Below are 20,706 nucleotides of genomic sequence, written 5' to 3'. Positions count from 1 at the left end.
ATTCAAACACTGCTCAACTGAATCCTTAAAACAGACAATTAAATTTTATTTATAACATTTTACCTTAGTTTAACTATATGAATAAAATAATTATAAAGACTTAAATCAACTGAGTTAAAAGGTGCAACTGCTTCATCAACCAAGAGATTAGTGGTTTCAACAACTATTACATCTACATCTTGTCTGTTGCTGAAGAAAAACGATTCCTGCTGTCGTTCTCAAATACTGGGGACTTTAATTATGTGTGAAGAATCAAAATTCCACACATTTTAGTTACAACCTTCCTGTTTCCCCTTCAAAACTCTCAGCTGCTGCTAAAATTGACCAATTTCCATGGGAACAAAATACACTTCCAATGAGATCATATTCAATGTTATCACTCTAAAATGGTGCTAAAACAGTTCCCAGCATGAGTCTCTGTGTTAAATACGCAGCAGAAGCTAAGGGGTGGGCACGTACAAACAGGTGCTAAGAATCACGACTGAAAATGTCAATGAATAGGAAAACAAGCCTGGAAATGCTATAATGTTTGTCTCATTTACCTTAACTGATTTTAATCAATATGAGCAACCTGTACAGAACAAGTGCTGTAAAATTAATTGCTGTGACAGTGAGCAATGGGAGTTTTATAACACATCCTTCCTTCCAAAAGCTCTCATTTAATTTGTAATCAAACAAAAAAAAAATAACAAGCATTTAAAACCAGCTGAAACACACACAGAAATGGTGAAAGCTTTAATTTCAAAATGACTCTGGTGTCCAAGATCCATAGCCAAATGTATGCTCAGTTAATTTAATATGCTGTACCTGAACTAGCTTTTCTCAACAGGAAGCAACGTTGCTAACGAAGTGGTAAATTCAGTGTTAATGAGTGGTGGCTTCACTGTTACCACCTCAGAGGTAAAACCTTCCGTGCTCCATATTCTACCCATCTGTTCTGGTGTTAGGGGTTCAAAGAAAGAACAGACGTTTCCCACTTAAAGCAAACTTCGGCGGTACCCTCTGAACAGCAGGATGGCAAACCCTCACAAAATCACGAATGGTCTCAGATTGCTGTTCTCATCATTAGAAGTTTTATATTAACAGCTTTATCTACAAGTTACAGAGACAACACATCCAAGTCCTATAACTTCACAACCTTATGTGCTTTTAAATCAATGTCCGGGGCTGTAGGAGGATGAAATCATCTAATTAAATTTTGTAAGGATAATAAAAATCAACAAAATTAAAAGATACCAGTGCAATATAAACATAAAGCAGCAGTATGAATTCTTTGTGCACTCATTATTGGGGTGTTTGACAAGTCATTAAATTCACAAATTACAACATAAAATATTGTTGAAAATGCAGACCTTGCAGCATGTGCTGCATTCCCTTTAATACAGCTATGAATGCAGATACCTTCCTAGCTATGCATCCAAATCACAAACAGAACACAGACTCATAAACAAAACATGTATATAAAGGTCAGAATTTTTCCCCATTATGATAAGAGACCATAATGAAGTTATCCTTATTGACTTTCCTTAGAAATCTCAAATGTCAGTATTTTTGCAAACTATCAGCACTTGCTATAACACCCATATTGCACTACATCTTGAGGGTAATGCAGAAAAAATGAGGTGATAATTGCATATTAACATAATTATTCTGTAATCCCTTTGAGCAGCCTTCCTGGGTCATTTAGTAAAGCAGATTAAGTACAACCTTTCTGTCATCAGAGCTATGTTGCCCACTTTTTGTCCTCTAACCATTATTTATGATGGAATAGTAATCTAAAATTAAATAAACATGGTTTGCTTAAAAGGCAATTTTATGATTATTTTTGACTAATATTTCAACAAAGAATCCATGCACAAATTGATGAAATTATTCAATAAAGTTAGTACAAGCAAATACTTTCAACAAGTCATTGTAATACTGATCATCACATATATCAATTTATAGTTGCGTATCAATGTGTTTCATAAAATTAAGGGCCAACTGCACATTGTAATGTTCAATTAACAAGATCAATGTAATACAACACACATTTGGATGCTACACAAGGCATAATGCTCATCGCCTCTATTTTAAAACTTATTTTTGCCTTTTAGACAAATTTCAACCTGCTGCATCATTCCTCTGAAAGTCACCATGACATAGTGTTGGGGTTGAGCTATGATTAAGTCTTTATAACAAAATAATTTGGAATATCATCTATTAGTTTTCTTCAGCTAGCTCAGGCACAGTGATCCTGGAAACCAGTATGTTCCTTTCTCCTTCCTTCTCTATCCTGCTTGATAAAAATAACAGAATAGTCATGCATAAATTATCACGCTGACATTGCAATGATCAGTATATTGCAGATGGTGTCTTAAAGAGCCAGAGAGGTGAAGACCTGGGTCCCATCCATACACAGCAGAAACAAACTGCCTGAAGCTGAACTCGATAACTAGAATATGGTGCGTTGGAAGGTTCTTCAATTAATTTATTTTAAAAATTAAAAAATTGGATACATCTATTGCTGTATCATTGATTTTCTGACCTACTAATAACAAAACACCATGGTACAAGAATGAGTGATGAAAAGCAAACAAAGGCACAAAAAGCAGCTAATAAAACATGACTGGCAGTCACCCATGGTTTCCAAGAACACAAAAGGAGTACAAATGTGGACAAAAGAGGAATGAGATTATTTGGTCAGGAAGTAAGAAATCTCATCTGTAGTTCATCTTAAGAATTGTCTTGGCATCTAGGATAACCTCCTTCCATTCCAGTACAGTGGATTGTCAGGTGGCTGATGAGGCTAATGGGACCAGCACATTCTGCCATAGGTGAAGTAGGAGATGCCTTAAAACATGGTTAATGTTTTATGTGTCATTCCTAACTGTCATCGTATGTCATGTTGTTACTTGCGGGCGGAGCACCAAGGCAAATTCCTTCTATGTGAATACTTGGCCAATAAATGTATTCATTCATTCATTCATTCATTCATTCATTCATTCATTCATTCAGGTGAACAGCATTGAAGCTTCTTCCACTGCTTGTGTTCCTGTACATTCCCAGTAAAGGGATTTGAGGTTCTCAAATCAATTGCAAATGCTCCCTTTCATTTTAAATGGTCATGGCCAGGTTGTAATGTCCCCACCAAAATCATCAGTTGCGGAGGGCTGTACAACTTTGCAAACATGTTTTTCTTGAACAGGTTCATCTGTCCGTTGGGTAAACTCTTTCCTTTACTGAGCTTGAAACAGTGAGTTTTGGTGTAAGATCTACATTACATGGCCATCCATCAAAGCTGTCAGTGTAAATGGGGTCACAATGCTGATCATTTTGGCTTATGAGAAATGCTGATATTGATTTGCTTAACCCACTGGTTAACTTGGAGAGTTTTTCAGAGACAGTGTAAGTGGTACCTCTTTAGTGCTCAATGTAGGTAGTCTGCGACCAAGAGGCACACATATGGGCAGGATCCCGGTTACTGGTAAGACCATGAGCTTTGCACCATGCTTGAGATCTAGCACGCATGTGACAGGACATCTCAGTTAGCATAATTTTGACCATCTTCAAGAAAGAAGCAAAATGCTAGTGCAGAAACCACAGAAACCAGCCGTCTAACCTCAGATTATCATGCAACCTAATCTCCCTTCCATTTGCTCCATCTACATTTCACACTACCTCGGCAAGGTCATCAGCTTAATTAAGGACGAGTCTCTTCTCCCCTCTCCCATCAGGCAAGAGGTACAGAAGTGTTAAAACGCACACCTCCAGGTTCAGGAACAGTTTATTCACAGCTCTATACAGAGCATTCAGAAAGTAATCAGACCCCTTCACTTTTTCCACATTTTGTTACGTTACAGCCTTATTCTAAAATGAATTAAATTCTTTTTTTTCATCATCAATAAACAATACCCCATAATAAACGTGAAAACAGGTGTTTAGAAAGTTTTGCAAAATGATTAAAAATAAATAACTGAAATATCACATTTACATAAGTATTCAGACCCTTAACTGAGTACTTTGTTGAGGCACCTTTGGCTGTGATTACAGCCACAAGTCTTCTTGGGTATGACGCTACAAGCTTGGCACACCTGTATTTGAGTAATTTCTCCCATTCTTCTATGCAGATTCTCTCAAGCTCTGTCAGATTGGATGGGGAGCGTCGACGCACAGCTATTTTCAGGTCTCTCTAGAGATATTGGATTGGATTCAAGTCCGGGCTCTGGCTGGGCCGCTCAAGGACATTCACAGACTTGTCATAGGCTGTGTGCTTAGGGTCATTGTCCTGTTGGTAGGTGAACATCTGACCCAGTCTGAAGTCCTGAACGCTCTGGAGCAGGTTTTCATTAAGGATCTCTCTGTACTTTGCTCCGTTCATCTTTGCCTCAATCCTGACTAGTCTCCCAGTTCCTGCCACTGAAAAACATCCCCACAGCATGATGCTGCCACCACCATGCTTCACCGTAGGTATGGTATTGGCCAGGTGATGAGCGGTGCCTGGTTTCCTTCGGACGTGACACTTGGCAATCTTGGTTTCATCAGACCAGAGAATCTTGTTTAGGTGCTTTTTGGCAAACTCCAAGCAAGCTGTCATGTGCCTTTTACTGAGGAGTGGCTTCTGTCTGGCCACTCCACCATAAAGGCCTGATTGGGGGAGTGCTGCAGGTATAGTTGTCCTTCTGGAAGGTTCTCCCATCTCCACAGTGGAACTCTGGAGCTCTATCAGAGTGACCATCGGGTTCTTGGTCACCTCCCTGACCAAGGCCATTCTCCCCCGATTTCTCAGTTTGGCCAGGCGGCTAGCTCTATGGTTGCAAAGGTGGTTGCAAAGTTCTTCCATTTAAGAATGACGAAGGCCACTGTGCTCTTCGGGACCTGCAATGCTGCAGAAATTGTTTTATACCCTTCCCCAGATCTGTGTCTCGACATAATCCTGTCTTGGAGGTCTACGGACAATTCCTTCGTTTCATGGCTTGGTTTTTGCTCTGACATGCACTGTTAACTACGGGACCTTATATAGACAGGTGTGTGCCTTTCCGAAACATGTACTTTCAATTTAATTTGCCACTGGTGGACTACAATCAAGTTGTAGAAACATTTCAATGATAATCAATGGAAACAGAATGCGCTGAAGCTCAATTTTGAGTTTCGTAGCAAAGGGTCTGAATACTTATGTAAATGTGATATTTCAGTTATTTCTTTTTAATTACTTTGCAAAATTTTCTAAACACCTGTTTTCCCTTTTTTATTCTGAGGTATTGTGTGTAGATTGATGATTAAAAAAAGAATTTAATCCATTTTAGAATAAGGTGTAACATAACAAAATGTGGAAAACGTGAAGGGGTCTGAATACTTTCTGAATGCATTGTATCAGGTAACTGAACCATCCTATTACCAATGCAGAGCTGCCAAGTTTTGTCATAGCATTTCAGTATTCCAGTACAGGTGCACAACCTTTTATCCGGAGTTCCGGAAACCGAAAAACTCCGAAAACCGGCCATTTTTTCCAGGATGTCGTCTGCACACCAAAGCTCGCGTTTGGCGCCAAACTTGACCCGAAACGACCACGGTCAACCCAGGTCTGTACTACTGTAGCGGCTGCCTCACTTAAACATCTGTAAATCATTGCTTAAATGTTAGTCAGTTAGTTTGGAGGGCTTTTATGTGAAGGGAAGGGGAGGGGGGGGGGGGGGGTGTGAAGGGGAAACTTTAATTCTTAGTCCTCTACCTGGTCGGAGAGGCGGGGAGCGGTCAATGCCTTACCGGGTCGCCGTGCAGTAAGCTCCGGAGCGCTGTGGCCGCCAACTCCCAGCTGGGGCTGCGGGCGGCGCCGGTTGTAGCTCCGACCCCGGCAAAACTACCACTGGCTGCGCGGCGCTCCAAATCCAGCGCGGCCCGCAGCCGGACGCCCGCAGACCCAGCTCCGCTGGCCGCCGACATGTTGTGTGTCGGTGGCCACAGCGCTCCGGAGCTTACCGCACGGCGACCCGGTAAGGCATTGCCCGCTCCCCGCTGGTATCCCAGCGCTGCGACGCCGCCGACTCCCAACATCCGCGGAGCTGGGGCTGCGGGCGTCCGGTCGCGGGCAGCGCTGGATTTGGAGCGCCGCGCAGCCAGGGGTAGAGTTGCCGGGGTCGGAGCTCCAACCAGCGCCGCCCGCGGCCGGACGGAGCCCCCAGCTCCGCGATGTTGGGAGTCGGCGGCCACAGCGCTCCGGAGCTTACTGCACGGCGACCCGGTAAGGCATTGCCCGCTCCCCGCCTCTCCGACCAGGTAGAGGACTAAGAATTAAAGTTTCCCCCTTCACCCCCCCCAACCCAACCCATCACATAAAATCCCTCCAAACTAACTGACTAACATTTATGCAATGATTTACAATGATTCCCCGGTCTCCGGGGAGGAGGCAGCCGCTCCAGACTTTTCAAGCCGCCTGCGCTACCTACCTAATCTACGCTAAAAATATTCCATTCGGAAATCCGAAATATTCCGAAATCCGACAAGTATCTGGTCCCAAGGCTTTCGGATAAAAGGTTGTGCACCTGTACCTGAAAATCAGTATTTTGCCGAGGAAATCAGTATTTTTACGCGGTGCCATTTTGCTGAAAAAACTTGTTTTTTTTCATATGCGGTCATACACATATAAGAGTACAAGAATGCATAACTTTGCTACCAATTGACATGTCTTCTACGCACCTTATGCCCCTGTCCCACTTAGGAAACCTGAACGGAAACCTGAACGGAAACCTCTGGAGACTTTAATACAATACAATACAATACAATACCATTTATTGTCATTTGAGCCTCAGTGAGGGTCAAACAAAATTCCGTTTCCACAGCCATACAAACAAAGACAATTTCCTACAGACATACACACAATTTAATTCACACAAACATCCATCACAGTGAACCCACTGTGATGGAAGGCAAAGTCTTTTCTCTCCCCTGTTCTCCATTTCTCTCCCGATGTCCAAGCCCCAGGCGGGCGATGCTAAGTCCCACGGCCATTTTAGGCCGTGCCGGGCGATTTACGGCCCCGCTCCCGGTCTAAAAGTCACAATGTTGGAGCCCCCGGCGGGCGCTGTAATGTCCCACGGCCATGAAGCCGCGCCGGGCGATGTACGTCCCCGCTCCGGGTCGTTCCAACCCCGCGACACGGGCTGGAGAAGTCGCGTTGCGGGAGCTCCGGGAAGCGGTCTCTCCCCCCGGACCCGCGAGCTCCCGATGTCCCAGTCCACCGGACCTGCGGCTGCAGCTGGAGCCTCCGAGCCCCAAGAGTCGAGTCGCAGCAGCGAGTCACCGCCGCTCCCCACGCTCCGAGGCCGGCCAGCCCCACGATGGTGAGTAGTCCGCAGCTCCGCAGTCTCCCGAGCCCCCGGGTCGTTCAGGTTGGAGGCCACTCCACGGTGCTAGGCCCCAACGACAACGGAGACCCGACAGGGAAAAGGTCGGGTCTCCCGGACAGGGAAGAGATTTTAAACAGTTTCCCCCTCCCCCCCCACCCCCCCGCCCCCCACATATACACATTTAAAACCAGTATTAAAAAAACACCGACACTACATTTAACTAGACAAAAAATAAAAAAAAGACAGACAGGCTGTAGGGACCGCTGCAACGGGTGAGTCGCGCCGCCAACAACTTTGCGCCCCACCCAAGGTTTCCGTGCGGTTCCCGGAGGTTTTTGTCAGTCTCCCTAATGGTCGAAAGTGGTTTCCGCTTCTTCTATGTTCCTCGATTATTTCAAAAAATTCAAAACCGGTCGCGAATAAAAATAGGTTGCCGTTAATCGGTAATTTTTTAGTCGAAGCCGGTTGCGATGCTAGTTGAAGGTGGTTGCCGGAGGTGGCAGGTAGTGGAAGGTAAGACCTTTTTTTCACCCAGTTTTATTCCACCAGGGAGGTCGACATGCGGTCTGCTTCCTTAGAATTTTTACGTGTTATTAATGTTTCTGTATCAGAGTCATACAGCACGGAAACAGGCCCTTCGGTGAAGTCATCCATGCTGACGAAGATACTCCATCCAAGTTAGTCCTATTTGCCCGCTTCTGACCCACATACTTTAAACTTTCCTATCCGAATGCATCTGCATACATAAAATCGATAAATAAAATGCCTCTGGCATAGCAGTAATGGGTAATACTCTCTTGGCAATGGCATTTATATTTTTGAAGAAATATTAGAAGTATGTCGCACACATAATTCCTAGCATGCAGCATGAGTCTTCCAGTGATAGGGAATAAGCAATCTCATATCTTCACATATACTAATATACTAGGTTTACATATACTAGGTTTACAAGGTAAATTCCCGGGATGGCGGGACTGTCATACACTGAAAGAATGGAGCAGCTGGGCTTGTATACTCTGGAATTTAAAAGGATGAGAGGATATCTTATTGAAACATATAAGATTATTAAGGGTTTGGACACGCTAGAGGCAGGAAACATGTTCCCGATGTTGGGGGAGTCCAGAACCAGGGATGCAGTTTAAGAATAAGGGGTAAGCCATTTAGAACGGAGATGAGGAAACACTTTTTCACACAGAGAGTTGTGAGTCTGTAGAATTCTCTGCCTCAGAGAGCGGTGGAGGCCGGTTCTCAGGATAATTTCAAGAGAGAGCTAGATAGGACTCTTAAAGATAGCGGAGTCAGGGGATATGGGGAGAAGGCAGGAACGGGGTACTGATTGGGGTGATCAACCATGATCAAATTGAATGGCGGTGCTGGCTCGAAGGGCCAAATGGCCTACTCCTGCACCTTTGGCTATTGTCTAATGGGCCTGTCCCACATAGGCGATTTTTCAGCGGACTGCCGGCGACTGTCAAGTTGCCGGCAGTCGCCTGAAAAACCAGCAACTGGAAAGGCGACTGTCAGAGTGGAACACGCAAACTCATCGCTTCCTTCACCAGCCCGTTATGCAGGCGGGTGACAGGGCAAGCGGGAGGAGCGCTGACTAAAAAATTCACATGGTGCAAAGCCAAGGTTAAACAGACGCAAACCGCGATGAACAAGAAAGTTGGCGCTGTAAAAAGACGGCTAAAGCACAGTGTACGGTAAGTCTTTTAAAAGAGGGGGGAGAAGGGGGGTGCGAGAGGGGGGAGAAGGAGTGGAGACAACTTTTAAGAAGCTAGAGATACACGGCTGTGAAGCTCGGCGGACATTTAACATTACCGGTCAGTTATCCTTGGTTCTGAAAACTACTGCTTACCTTTTTTTCCCCTATGAGCCAATGAAATTCACCAGTCAGCACCGGCTACAACCTACGAGAACCTCCGACATCCTGGAAACCCATTGGGGACATACTTCTAATGCATGTTTGGAATTATGTGTGCGACATACTTCTAATATTGCTTCAAAAATGTAATTACCATTGCCAAGAGAGAATTACCCATTACTGCTATGCCAGAGGAGTATAGATACTCCTAGCGACCCACCTAAGGCTCGAGAATTCTCGCTACTCACCATGGCGGCTTAATTCTAGTCGCCGGTAATTTCTCAACATGTTGAAAAATTCACGGCAACCATAATGAGGCCGCGACTAGTTCCCAGAATGCGGGAACTCCTCACGACCATGAAGGCGACTTCCCGGCAATTACCCGCGAACATGTGGCGACTGCATAGTCTCCTGCGGTCACCTAAACAGTCACCTAAGTGGGACAGGCCCATTACCCTTATTTTGGCAGCTTTATTTAATGACTGCCATTACCAATACAGAAATTGGTAAAATGATTTGCCATTCTGATTTTCTTAAAAGTCCAAACAGATTGGGCATTCTGGATTGATTGAATGTCATTAATATATGTCATTAACATTCGCACATGACCTTATGTAGTGTGGATGGTCATCCATGAAGCAGGTGATGATGGTTATGCCTAGGACACTATCCTGAGGAAATAATGCACTGATGTCAAGGGGCTAATTGATTAGTATGGGTGTCACAGGCTATGGGCGAAGGCAGGAGAATTGGGTTAGGAGGGAGAGATAGATCAGCCATTCTTGAATGGCGGAGTAGACTTGATGAGCCGAATGGCCTAATTCTACTCCTATTCCTTACGAGTTGATAGATCTCTATCAAACGCTATCATCTTCCTTTGTGCAAGGCATGGAGTGCTTTCTCTTTGATGTTCGTGCCATCAGGCTCCATGATAAATCGTAGAACAAAAAATGCTACCTTAACTCTCAACCCACATCCAGAATTTATTTGTTAAATCCACGTTTGATCAAGTCTGTTTCAGTCTGGACTTTATCAAAGGAACTGATGCGCTATAGCGTGCTTCAATGTTGAAAACTATATTCTGCACTCTGTATCCTCCCCATTGCTCTATCTATTTTATTTGAGTTTGAACAGATTGTATCTATGCATGGTATATCTGTTTGGTTTGGATAGCAGACAAAACAAAGTCTATCACTGTACCTTGCGGCAATAATAAACCCAAACATCATTGAGTAAATTATCGGCACGGAAATGATACTAGTTAGTGCTATTGATGAAGGCTTCCATCACTTGCTGTTAACAATCGATCAACAGGGCAATAATTAGCCAGATAGGATTTATCCTATTTTTTTCGTGAACAGAACATGGCTGGACATTGTCAGGTAGGTGCCAATGTTGTAACTTTACTGGAATTGCTTGACACAGAGGCACAGCTAATTCAGTTACTACAGATGTGATGTTATCTTATCCCATAGCCTGTGCAAACAGTCACGAGATTCTAACTGCATATAAAGTAGTATGTTGTCTACGCTTTCTTGCAAAATAAGTAATCTCACATTTTTTTCCACACTTCTTGCTATTTCCTTTATAGCTTGCATGCTCTTTGGGCCCTCATAAGCCACTTTTCAGCTAGCACTTAATAATCAGCAGACTTAGATACTTTACCAATTAATTTAATATAAAATCCAAATCATTTAATATAAAATGTGAATAATGGTATTGATCAAGGTAGTTATCAATAAATGTCACCAATGTGAAATCTATCTACTAGAATAAAAATGGAAAATTCGGGAGTTTAGGTCGCAACTGCGAAAAAAGGAAAGTTAAGGTTTCAGGTTTTTAATGGTATTGTGAAACTATACCCCTTGGCTCTAGACTCTTATTTTTCAATCACAGTTTATTCCTGCAGTGTTTTCTATCCTTTAACTAATTTTCTATCGATACTAATAGATTTAACCTACCCGCAAGCCTTTAATTTACCTAATCTTTGTGCAATACTGCATCATCTGATGCGTGAAAATTCAGTTATTCTACAGTGCCCGCCATAATGTTTGGGACAAAGACCCGTCATTTAATTATTTGCCTCTGTACTCCACAATTTGAGAATTGTAATAGAAAAATACACGTGGTTAAAGTGCACTTTGTCAGATTTTAAATAAAGGCCATTCTTATACATTTTGGAAATTACAGCAGTGTTTATACATAGTCCCTTCATGTCAGGGCACCATAATGTTTGGGACACAGCAATGTCATGTAAATGAAAGTAGTCATGTTTAGTATTTTGTTGCATATCCTTTGCATGCAATGACTGCTTGAAGTCTGCGATTCATGGACATCACCAGTTGCTGGGTGTCTTCTCGGTGATGGTCTGCCAGGCCTGTATTGCAGCCATCTTTAGCTTATGCTTGTTTTGGGGGCTAGTCCCCTTCAGTTTTTTCTTCAGCATATAAAAGGCATGCTCAATTGGGTTCAGATCAGCTGATTGACTTGGCCACTCAAGAATTAACAATTTTGCTACTACCATCAGTATTTGTATCATCAATGAAGCTAAGTGAGCCAGTACCTTCAGCAGCACCAGGCCATAACATCCCCACCACCATGTTTCACAGATTAGGTGGTATGCTTTGGATCTTGGGCAGTTCCTTCTCTCCTCCATACTTTGCTCTTGCCAGCACCCTGATATAAGTTAATCTTTGTTTCATCTGTCCACAAGACCTTTTTCCCAGAACTGTGGTTGCTCTTTTAAGTACTTCTTGGCAAACTGTAACCTGGCCATTCTATTTTTGCGGCTAACCAGTGGTTTGCATCTTGCAGTGTGACTTCTGGATTTCTGTACATGACGTCGTCCGCGGACAGTGGTCATTGACAAATCCACACCTGACTCCTGAAGTGTTTCTGATCTGTCGGACAGGTGTTTGGGGATTTTTCTTTATTATAGCGAGAATTCTTCTGTCATCAGCTGTGGAGGTCTTCCTTGGCCTGCCAGTCCCTTTGAGATTAGTAACCTCTATTTCTAAGTAAGTGCTCTATTTCTTCTTAATGATGTTCAAAACAGTTGATTTTGGTTAGGCTTTAGGTTTGGCCGATGTCTCTATAATAGTTTTATTCTTGTTTCTTAGTCTCATAATGGCTTCTTTGACTTTCATTGGCACAACTTTGGTCCTCGTGTTGATAAACAGCAATAAAAGTTTCCGAAAGTGATGGAAAGACTGGAGGAAAGGAGACTGTGCTGAGAGCTCTCTTATACCTGCATTAAGGAGGCAATTAAACACACCTGAGCAATTACAAACACCCATGAAGTCATGTGTCCCAAACATTATGGTGCCCTGAAATGGGGGGATTGTGTTTAAACACAGTTGTAATTTCTACATGGTGAAACCAAAATGTATAAAAATGGCCTTTAGTAAAATCTGACAATGTGCACTTTAACCACATGTGATTTTTTTTTCTATTACAAATCTCAAATTGTGCAGTACAGAGGCAAATAAATAAATGATGGGTCTTTGTCCCAAACATTATGGAGGGCACTCTACATTCACTCTATCACTGTACATTCACTGTATATTCCCTGCTATCTAAAGCCTCAACAATCTCAGTTGGTGTGGCAAACACCTTTGACTTTTAAATTAAAAAAAAATATTTTGATTAGCTAGTATGATTGAACTTCCCTTGCATATATTAGTTAACTAAATTGAGTACTTACATTTCTACAGCATTAATAAAAGCTATTGTACTGTTCGTACAACATTCTATTTGAAATCTCCCCAAATAATGTTTACTCAATCCAAGCAGAAGGATCAGTGGGACATTTTTTCTTCAACTGGACTTCTTTAAGAATCTGGAGTAAATTCCAGTGATTCCCCATATTTGAAATCAAAATTCTCATAATAAATGTATATTGCTCTTCAGTCTCCTCAAAATGTTCCTTCCCCTGTTAATGTGCTTGCAAAGACCATCTGGGCTGCATCATTACATTATACATTACATTATTGGCTTGTTACTGGTTAAGCTCAACAAAGCTCCCAAAAACTGAAATTATGTCTGAGTGTAACTTAAAAGCATTGAACCTATGAATTAGTATGGATATCAGTTTAATATTATTTTAAGTGTCCTTCACAAGTTACAAGCACAAAGTGCATTTCTAGAAGGTCAAAAAGGCTGCTTTAGATCTAACGTACAAGAAAACAGATGGCAGCACTGGTCATACATTAACATGGAGAAGAATTCTGAATCCTTTCTCATCAAGTAATTGCAATTCTTTGCAAATTGGCAGTTCTGCAGCACAGCCATTCAATTTAAAAATAGAACAAAGCTAAATTCTGTAAATCCTGTGAATTTCCAAATAACTGTAGCATTTCTGCTATATATTATACAGAATTTTCAGAGTTTTAAAACATTGATATCATAATTCAATACTAGATTTTATTCAGCAATAGTGGTGTTTAAAGCATGCAGTTGAAACTAATATTTTCTAGTCGAAGTCATTCAAGTTTCTTACACAAACTAAAAAGAACACTCCAAGTGTTCCACTTAAGGCTGTGTGTATCAGGGTAATAAAAATTACCTCTCTTAACTAAAGTGTTTCCCTTTTTAAGAAGATCAAGAATAGAGGAGCTGCCTCTATTCAAATTTGATGTGATTTCCACACCTACCTACTTTGTTTGAGAGATTTGCTAATGACAATTATTGACAGATTTCCTTTAGCATAATAAAACATGCCTGCTGCCCTACAAATCACATATTCTGGCGACAGGACAAACATGAGTCTGTCCTGTTAATCTTGCAGTAAAGAAAAACAATGAACCAGTACTGATGCAAGCAGCAAGAATTAAATTGCTTTTATGAGGTGTGCATTTGTCATTTGAATATAAACCAGTGCATTTTGTTTTCTATTAGCAAATAATAAATTAAAACCGCTTTAGCACCAGTTTGTGAATAAAGACTACAGAATAATGCGCATTACAACCCGTTGGTTTATTAGTACAAATCTGGCAAAATCTCATCAAGGCATTGCTACTGGAATAAGACAAATGAGGCAGCCAACTTGGGGAAGCACAGGTCTGTTGCAGCTTATATAATGTTAAAGTACCTTAAATCTGCATACCAAATAATTGTCTTCAAAACAATATCAGCCTGAATAATTTTTCATCCTTACATTAAAATAACAAAAGCTGGGGATGATTCTATTATTTACCTTACCATCTAAAACTGCAGGAGTAAAGCACAATGAAAATCTCTGTCATGCAGAGCAGATCCTTGAGTGGCAAACTCAATCAAAACTTTAGACTCAATCATTACCTGCATTACCAGTATTATTGCTACTCCAGTATGTTTAATCAGTATGTATCCACTATTACAAATCACCAAAATGTTCTGGCAGCTCCTCTATTCCCTGTGACCACTACTATGTTGGAAAAGGGCTGCAACATTCAGGGTTCATCAGCTCTGAGATTTTCTCCAAGTCATAGAGTCAGAGAGTCTTACAGCATGGAAACAGGGGCTTTGCCCCAACTTGCACACACCGGCCAGCATGTCCCATCTACACTAGTTTCATCTATTTGCGCTTGGCCCATATCCCTCCAAACCTGCCCTATCTATGTACCTGTCCAAATGTTTCTTAAATGTTGCGATAATACATGCCTCAACTATCTCCTCAGGCAGCTCGTTCCATATACCCACCACCCTCTGCATGAAAAAGGTGCCCCTCAGATTCTTATTGAATCTTTCCCCCCTCACCTTAAACCTATGTCATCTGGTTTTCGATTCCTCGACTCTGGGCAAGAGACTTGGTGCATCTACCCAATCTATTCCTCTCATGATTTTCTACATCCCCATATCCTCCTGCACTCCAAGGAATAGAGTCTCAACCTTTCTCTATAGCTCAGGTTCTCGAGTCCTGGCAACATGCTCGTAAATCTTCTCTGCACCCTTTCCAACTTCTCCAACTCTCAAAATTAGGCTTTCCACTCCTGGATATCAGAGACGTCTTCTTTATTCAGTAAATCTGTCCCCCTTGCTGTTGTGGATGGAGCCCTCATCCATATCTCCTCTGTGTTCTGTAGTTCTGCTTTCTTAGATAAGTATTTTCAGACAGCAGAGACTTTGGAATACCTTGTATTAAAAAGTGGCTGTGACAAACTGTACAGCGGCTTTTACAGATGAACGTAACAAAACGGGAAAGGGACAGTTTGCAGAGTTTCGCGGAAACTTGTGGCAGAAGGGGCAAAGCTAATGAACTAAACAGTCTCCTTCTGTGCTAGAAGTTTTTATGATTCTCGACAGTGTTTTATCAGGAGAAAGCTTTTCATGAAGAAATAACCATTGGCATTCTTTTAAAAAAAAAAAATTTAAATAAATAAAAGTCTCACAAGAAATCATTGTATGATACATTAACTTGATTTGGAAGAAGATGTTAGCTGGTAATGGGTGTCTTTTTTAATATGAAACAATCAACTATGGCTTTATCTTCTTATTCCAGAAAAGGTAGAGGGTCCCACTATAATATGGTGACTATATTAGTGAAGAGCAGGTATGCCTCACTCTCAATAACAAACGGATTATTTCACCATTCATCCATAGCTGTGGCCAATCACCCGTGCAGTATTTGAGTGAATAAAAAGTCATTGCATGCACAGATCTTTTTTTTTTAATAAGTGAAAGGCCACAATTGAGAGAGAAAAATACAAAATGACACAAATTAAATTCCACTCTTTTTATATGTATTCTAATACATTTTGGCTTAAGTTCCTGGGCTGGAATGTGTACAAAGCTCTTTAAAATGCAACATATCTGACTTTAATACTAAAACAAACACATACATGGACAAGTTCCTGTATTTAGATTATACAAATTTGGTTCATAGTGTTTTTCAGGAAGCCACTAATGCATCAACCACAGATGGTGCTAACCTTTGAGCTTGAAATCTCTTTCAACAACCAGGCTATCAATTAGAATCTTGCTGAATCTGTAAAGAATCTGGCTTCCCGAGTTGAGAGAGAAAAGCAAGATCTGGCTGGCATTACTCATTAATGCTGCATAATCATGACTTGTGAGGAGTTAAAGTGAGTTTATTTATTATATTGAAAGGATTCATTTTTACTTTCTGAGAATCCTATGAATGAGATAGAAATGAAACATAGAGGATTTCTTTTGTTCGTGTGGAACAATGGGGCATCTAGAGTTCACAATTGCCTGTTCTTGTTCCAGTCAAAATACAACAAGAGCTTTATGTCCGTTCTTGCAAATTGAGCAATTACTGGGCAACACCAAGTTTCAGTGATTTTCTGGATAATTACTGGATTCACCATCAGCTAATTATGCTTCCTTTTTACAGTGTGTCGAATGTCTTCAAAATACTGCAGATGCAAAAATAAATCTAAATAGAAAATGAACCTACCTAAATCTAACGTTTTTCTTTCCACCGAATCTGCATGCTTAATTAATTCCAATACTTTCAATTATTTGGGTGCACTGGGACAATCGGAAAACTTTCCTCTCAAAACAATGGCCAATCCATTCAGCATACAGACGTAGAAATGAATAAAACAAGGCTAGACACAAAGTGCAGGAGTAACTCAGTGGGTCAGGCAGCATCTCTGAAGAAGTGTCCCGACCCAAAACGTCACCCATCTTTTTTCTCCAGAGATGCTGCCTGACCAGCTGAGTTACTCCAGCACTTTGTGTCTATCTTCCGTATATATCAGCACCTGTAGTTCCTTCCTACAAATAAAACAAGTTACTGACTGTATGCATATAAAGTAGACCACTGTGTGTTCTCCACTAAACATAGACAGCGACCAAAAATGGAGATTAAAGATCAAGCCATCCCCTAATAGTGCATTTTCACAAAAACTATTAGTTTGCCTTGTGAGCTACAAAAGTGTAACCAAAGAATAAGATAACTTACTGGTAATCTTAAAGCTAGGATGTTAAATATAAAGCAGCAGCAACAAAGCATTTTTGAACTCTCACGGCAATAGCACGGGAGAAAAACCTGTAACTTTAAACTGTGAAACGAACGTAAATTATTTTGAAGTCCGTAATCACTAGGTCACCTCAAGGATGGCACCTTTAATATGGAACTGCAAGATCAAAAAAGCATGCTGCCATGCTGCCTTAAAAGTAACATACCCCAAAGTTAACTATTGATACTACATTTGAGAGATTGGCATTATTAAACAAAGCCGTCAATTACTACTGACCTTAGCTACCCAAGTGAGTTGTCGGAGAGCGCAATGAATTTTCAACCACAATTGTGTGGTATAAGAGTCAAATATAAGCCAAAGCAAACAAAAGCCATCAAATCTTTTTTCCTCATATGCAGTAATGAAGCAGCAATCCAACTACTTCGTGGCCATTTCACTGCTACATCGGTGTACTTCCAAAATTATTCTTTGTTTAGATTGAATTAAAATTCTCAAGCAACCAGGGTGGAATTTGAACCCAATTTCTGAATATTAGTTTAGAGAATGCAAGTCGGAGTAATCTTATTCTGTGATAGGTGCCAAAAGCTGCAATTATATTTTCAACTAAATATTTTCCTGTGTGAAAATGGAGAAAATCTTGAAAAGCTAAAATAAAAATATTTTTAGCTAATTATGTAAAACTGTGGTTATTGGCAAACTCTTCAAATTAATTTTAAATTAAATCACTGCATTAGCGGTTGGTTTAGTTTTTAGTTTAGTTTAGTTTAGAGATACAGCACAGAAACATGCCCTTCGGCCCACTGAGTCTGCACCGACCAGCGATCCCTGCACACTAACACTATCCTACACACACGATACAATTTTACACATACACCAAGCCACTTAATCTAATTCAACGTCTTTGCAGTATGGAAGGAAACTGAAGATCTCGAAGAAAACCCACACGGTCACGGGAAGAACGTACAAACTCCGCACAAACAGCACCCGTAGTCGGGAACAAACCCAGGTATCCGGCGCTGCAAGTGCAGTAAGGCAGCAACTCTAACACTGCGCCACAGTGCCGCCCTTTACTGATTCACCACAATCGCTTTAATTAGTGACCCTTCCACAACAAGCTTAAAACAGAAATGCTGCCTGATGAAATTAAGTGCATTTTAATATTGTTTAACTTTCTTTTTGTTTCCATAATTCAATGTCATTTACAGATTTCTTTGCTTTGTAAAAGAAGCATCATCAAAACCAAAGCCCATCTCTCCCATAATCCCACGTTTGAATCTCCAGTCAGGTTTTGTTCCTTGCACAGAACCAAAGCAGGAATAACTATATGTGTATACAGCACTCTCTGCCCTTATTTTTATATCTCTATAAAACTGCACCATCAGCCTTCAAACGTTCTTTTAAAATCAAACTTTGTCAAGACTCTCTTCAGTTTCAATCTTGCCCATATGATTGCAGCCTAGGTAACTCTTCCTACCCTGCATATTGCAAAAGTCGTTCCCTGTCCCCTCCATTCCATCAGATTCCTCATAATAGCTGTAAGCCCTACTCTTCACCAGCTTTGTCAAGTTATCAATCATTTTTTTAAACATCAAAAACTTCTTAGCGATTGTGTTTTCTTCCCAATCACTGAATTGATGATGAAACAAATTGACTGTAAGGTTCATATTCTGTTAGACCCTGTGCTCAGCTGTTGGTTCATATCTTTGTCATCACAGCCAGCCTCCTCCTAAAATGGTTCAGAATCCAGATCGATTAGAATGGCAGGGCTGGCCTGAAGATTGAGGTAATTTCAGTTATTTTTATGTAGACTTAGCTTATCATTCTTAATTATTGTGGTTAACGTGTCTTTAATAAATGTCACCGTTTTAAATTTAAATAACTATTAAAATCTATTTTCTACCCGGGAAGTTCTGGGGGCTAGCTAATTAAAAGTATCTATAAAGGAACTAAGTACCTTTTTAAAAGGATTGGGGGATTGAGGGCTTTGGTGATCTGGCACTGAGAAGAAGTTGAGGCGAGGGAGGACAAGCATGATCATACTGAATGGTGAGGTAGGCTTGAGAGTGCCAGGTGAACCTATCCTGCTCCTATTTTCATGTGTTCGGGCGCTCATGACAATTCATCAGCTCGCTATGAACGCAAGAGGTCCAGGATAATTAGACTCAAACAACCATTCAGTTGGTGTAGTGCTCCTGTCATTTTTATCCTGAATGGCTCAGTCTTCCAACATCTCAATTCTTAACATCTGGATAAACATCTGGCCAGAGAAGAATAGATTTTCTGTAGAACAAAACAGCTTAGATGAGGCATCATCTTCGGCACGGATGATTTGCGCTGAAGGGCTGTATCTGTGTTATCTGACACTATAACAGGGTAGATGTTAAGAGTGTAGAATCTCCAAAAAGGGGGTTAATTACAAAATTAAGGGACAATCGTTTAAAACTGAGGAATGACTCACTAAAAGGGAGGAAAACAATGGAATTCTCTACCCAATAAAATTATTGGGAGTATTTAAACAGGAAATAGGTACATTTTTGAAAAACCATGTGTTGAAGCCTATGGGAATTTTGCAAAGAAAAGGTGATGAGACCTAGGACAGATCAGTCTTGATCATATTGAATCGTGGAGCAGACTTGAGGGGGTCAAGTAACTATTCCTTGCCTATTTTCTTATGTTCTTATGTTTGTTTGCAAGCATGCATTACTTTCTAAAAATTGTATTTTAAAATTGGGTTGATTGAAACGGCATAGTTGAGGGTATTCCAAAGACATCATGACTAAAATCCATTCCACCTTGCTTCAAGGATTCTTGTAAAAATTCCATGTTCCCAGTGTCTCAGTCTCATCTGCTCTGTTTTAGATGTCCACTCCACCACAATTACATCTATTCCAATTCCCATAATTTTGCTCTCGACCTGCCCCACCAGCCCCCTATTCAACAATTCAAGAGTCTGTAATTTCTAACACCTGCAACTTTATGACACCAGACTCATCTCCCCTACCTTTCAATATTACAAAGGGATTGCTCTTTCAACGGCATTCTGGCTCGTTTCCATCAAGGACTATTCCACTTTTCCATACAAATGCAGGAGATCAACATCTGCCTTCTTCACTGACATCATGGGACTCAGCATTCCTTCTAGTGTTAAATGGCAACAGTAGAATTGTTATTATGTGATTGGCCTGTGCCCATCAGTGAAATACCCCAGTATTGTACAATGACAAACAGAGTATGCCAGTGAGTATACCCATGCCACCAATGCAATATGACTCTAGAGCTGGATATGGACCTGGAGTTATACTTGGGTCTACAGGAGCAGGCTGGGCCTGATATGGTGCCCGGGTGCTCTATTGGTCTCAGGCCCTTCACTAGCATCGGGTGAGCTGCAAGGATCAGGAATGTTGCGGAGGACTGGGAATAGAGTGGAGAGAATCAAGACCTACATCAGATCTACGAATGCAGCTTCCAAAGAGCTTTTCCTGGTCCCCATGCACCTCTGCCAATAACATAACTTGTCGCTCCTTTTAATGCATTTGGTTTTCTTGAGGAGACCCACTTTACAGAATCAGCTCATATTTCAGAAATATTGATG

The 20,706-nt window shown here is 41.2% G+C and overlaps 1 protein-coding gene across 4 annotated transcripts in view; it reads right to left on the bottom strand.

Moving 5' to 3' along the window:
• Positions 1–20,706, bottom strand: part of znf644 (zinc finger protein 644) — a 109,180-nt gene that overhangs the window by 20,345 nt on the left and 68,129 nt on the right. The window lies entirely within an intron of this gene.

Source organism: Amblyraja radiata, chromosome 10, assembly GCF_010909765.2.
Source record: "Amblyraja radiata isolate CabotCenter1 chromosome 10, sAmbRad1.1.pri, whole genome shotgun sequence".
Taxonomy (NCBI): Eukaryota; Metazoa; Chordata; class Chondrichthyes; order Rajiformes; family Rajidae; genus Amblyraja; species Amblyraja radiata.
This window is presented reverse-complemented; position numbering and strand designations above follow the sequence as displayed.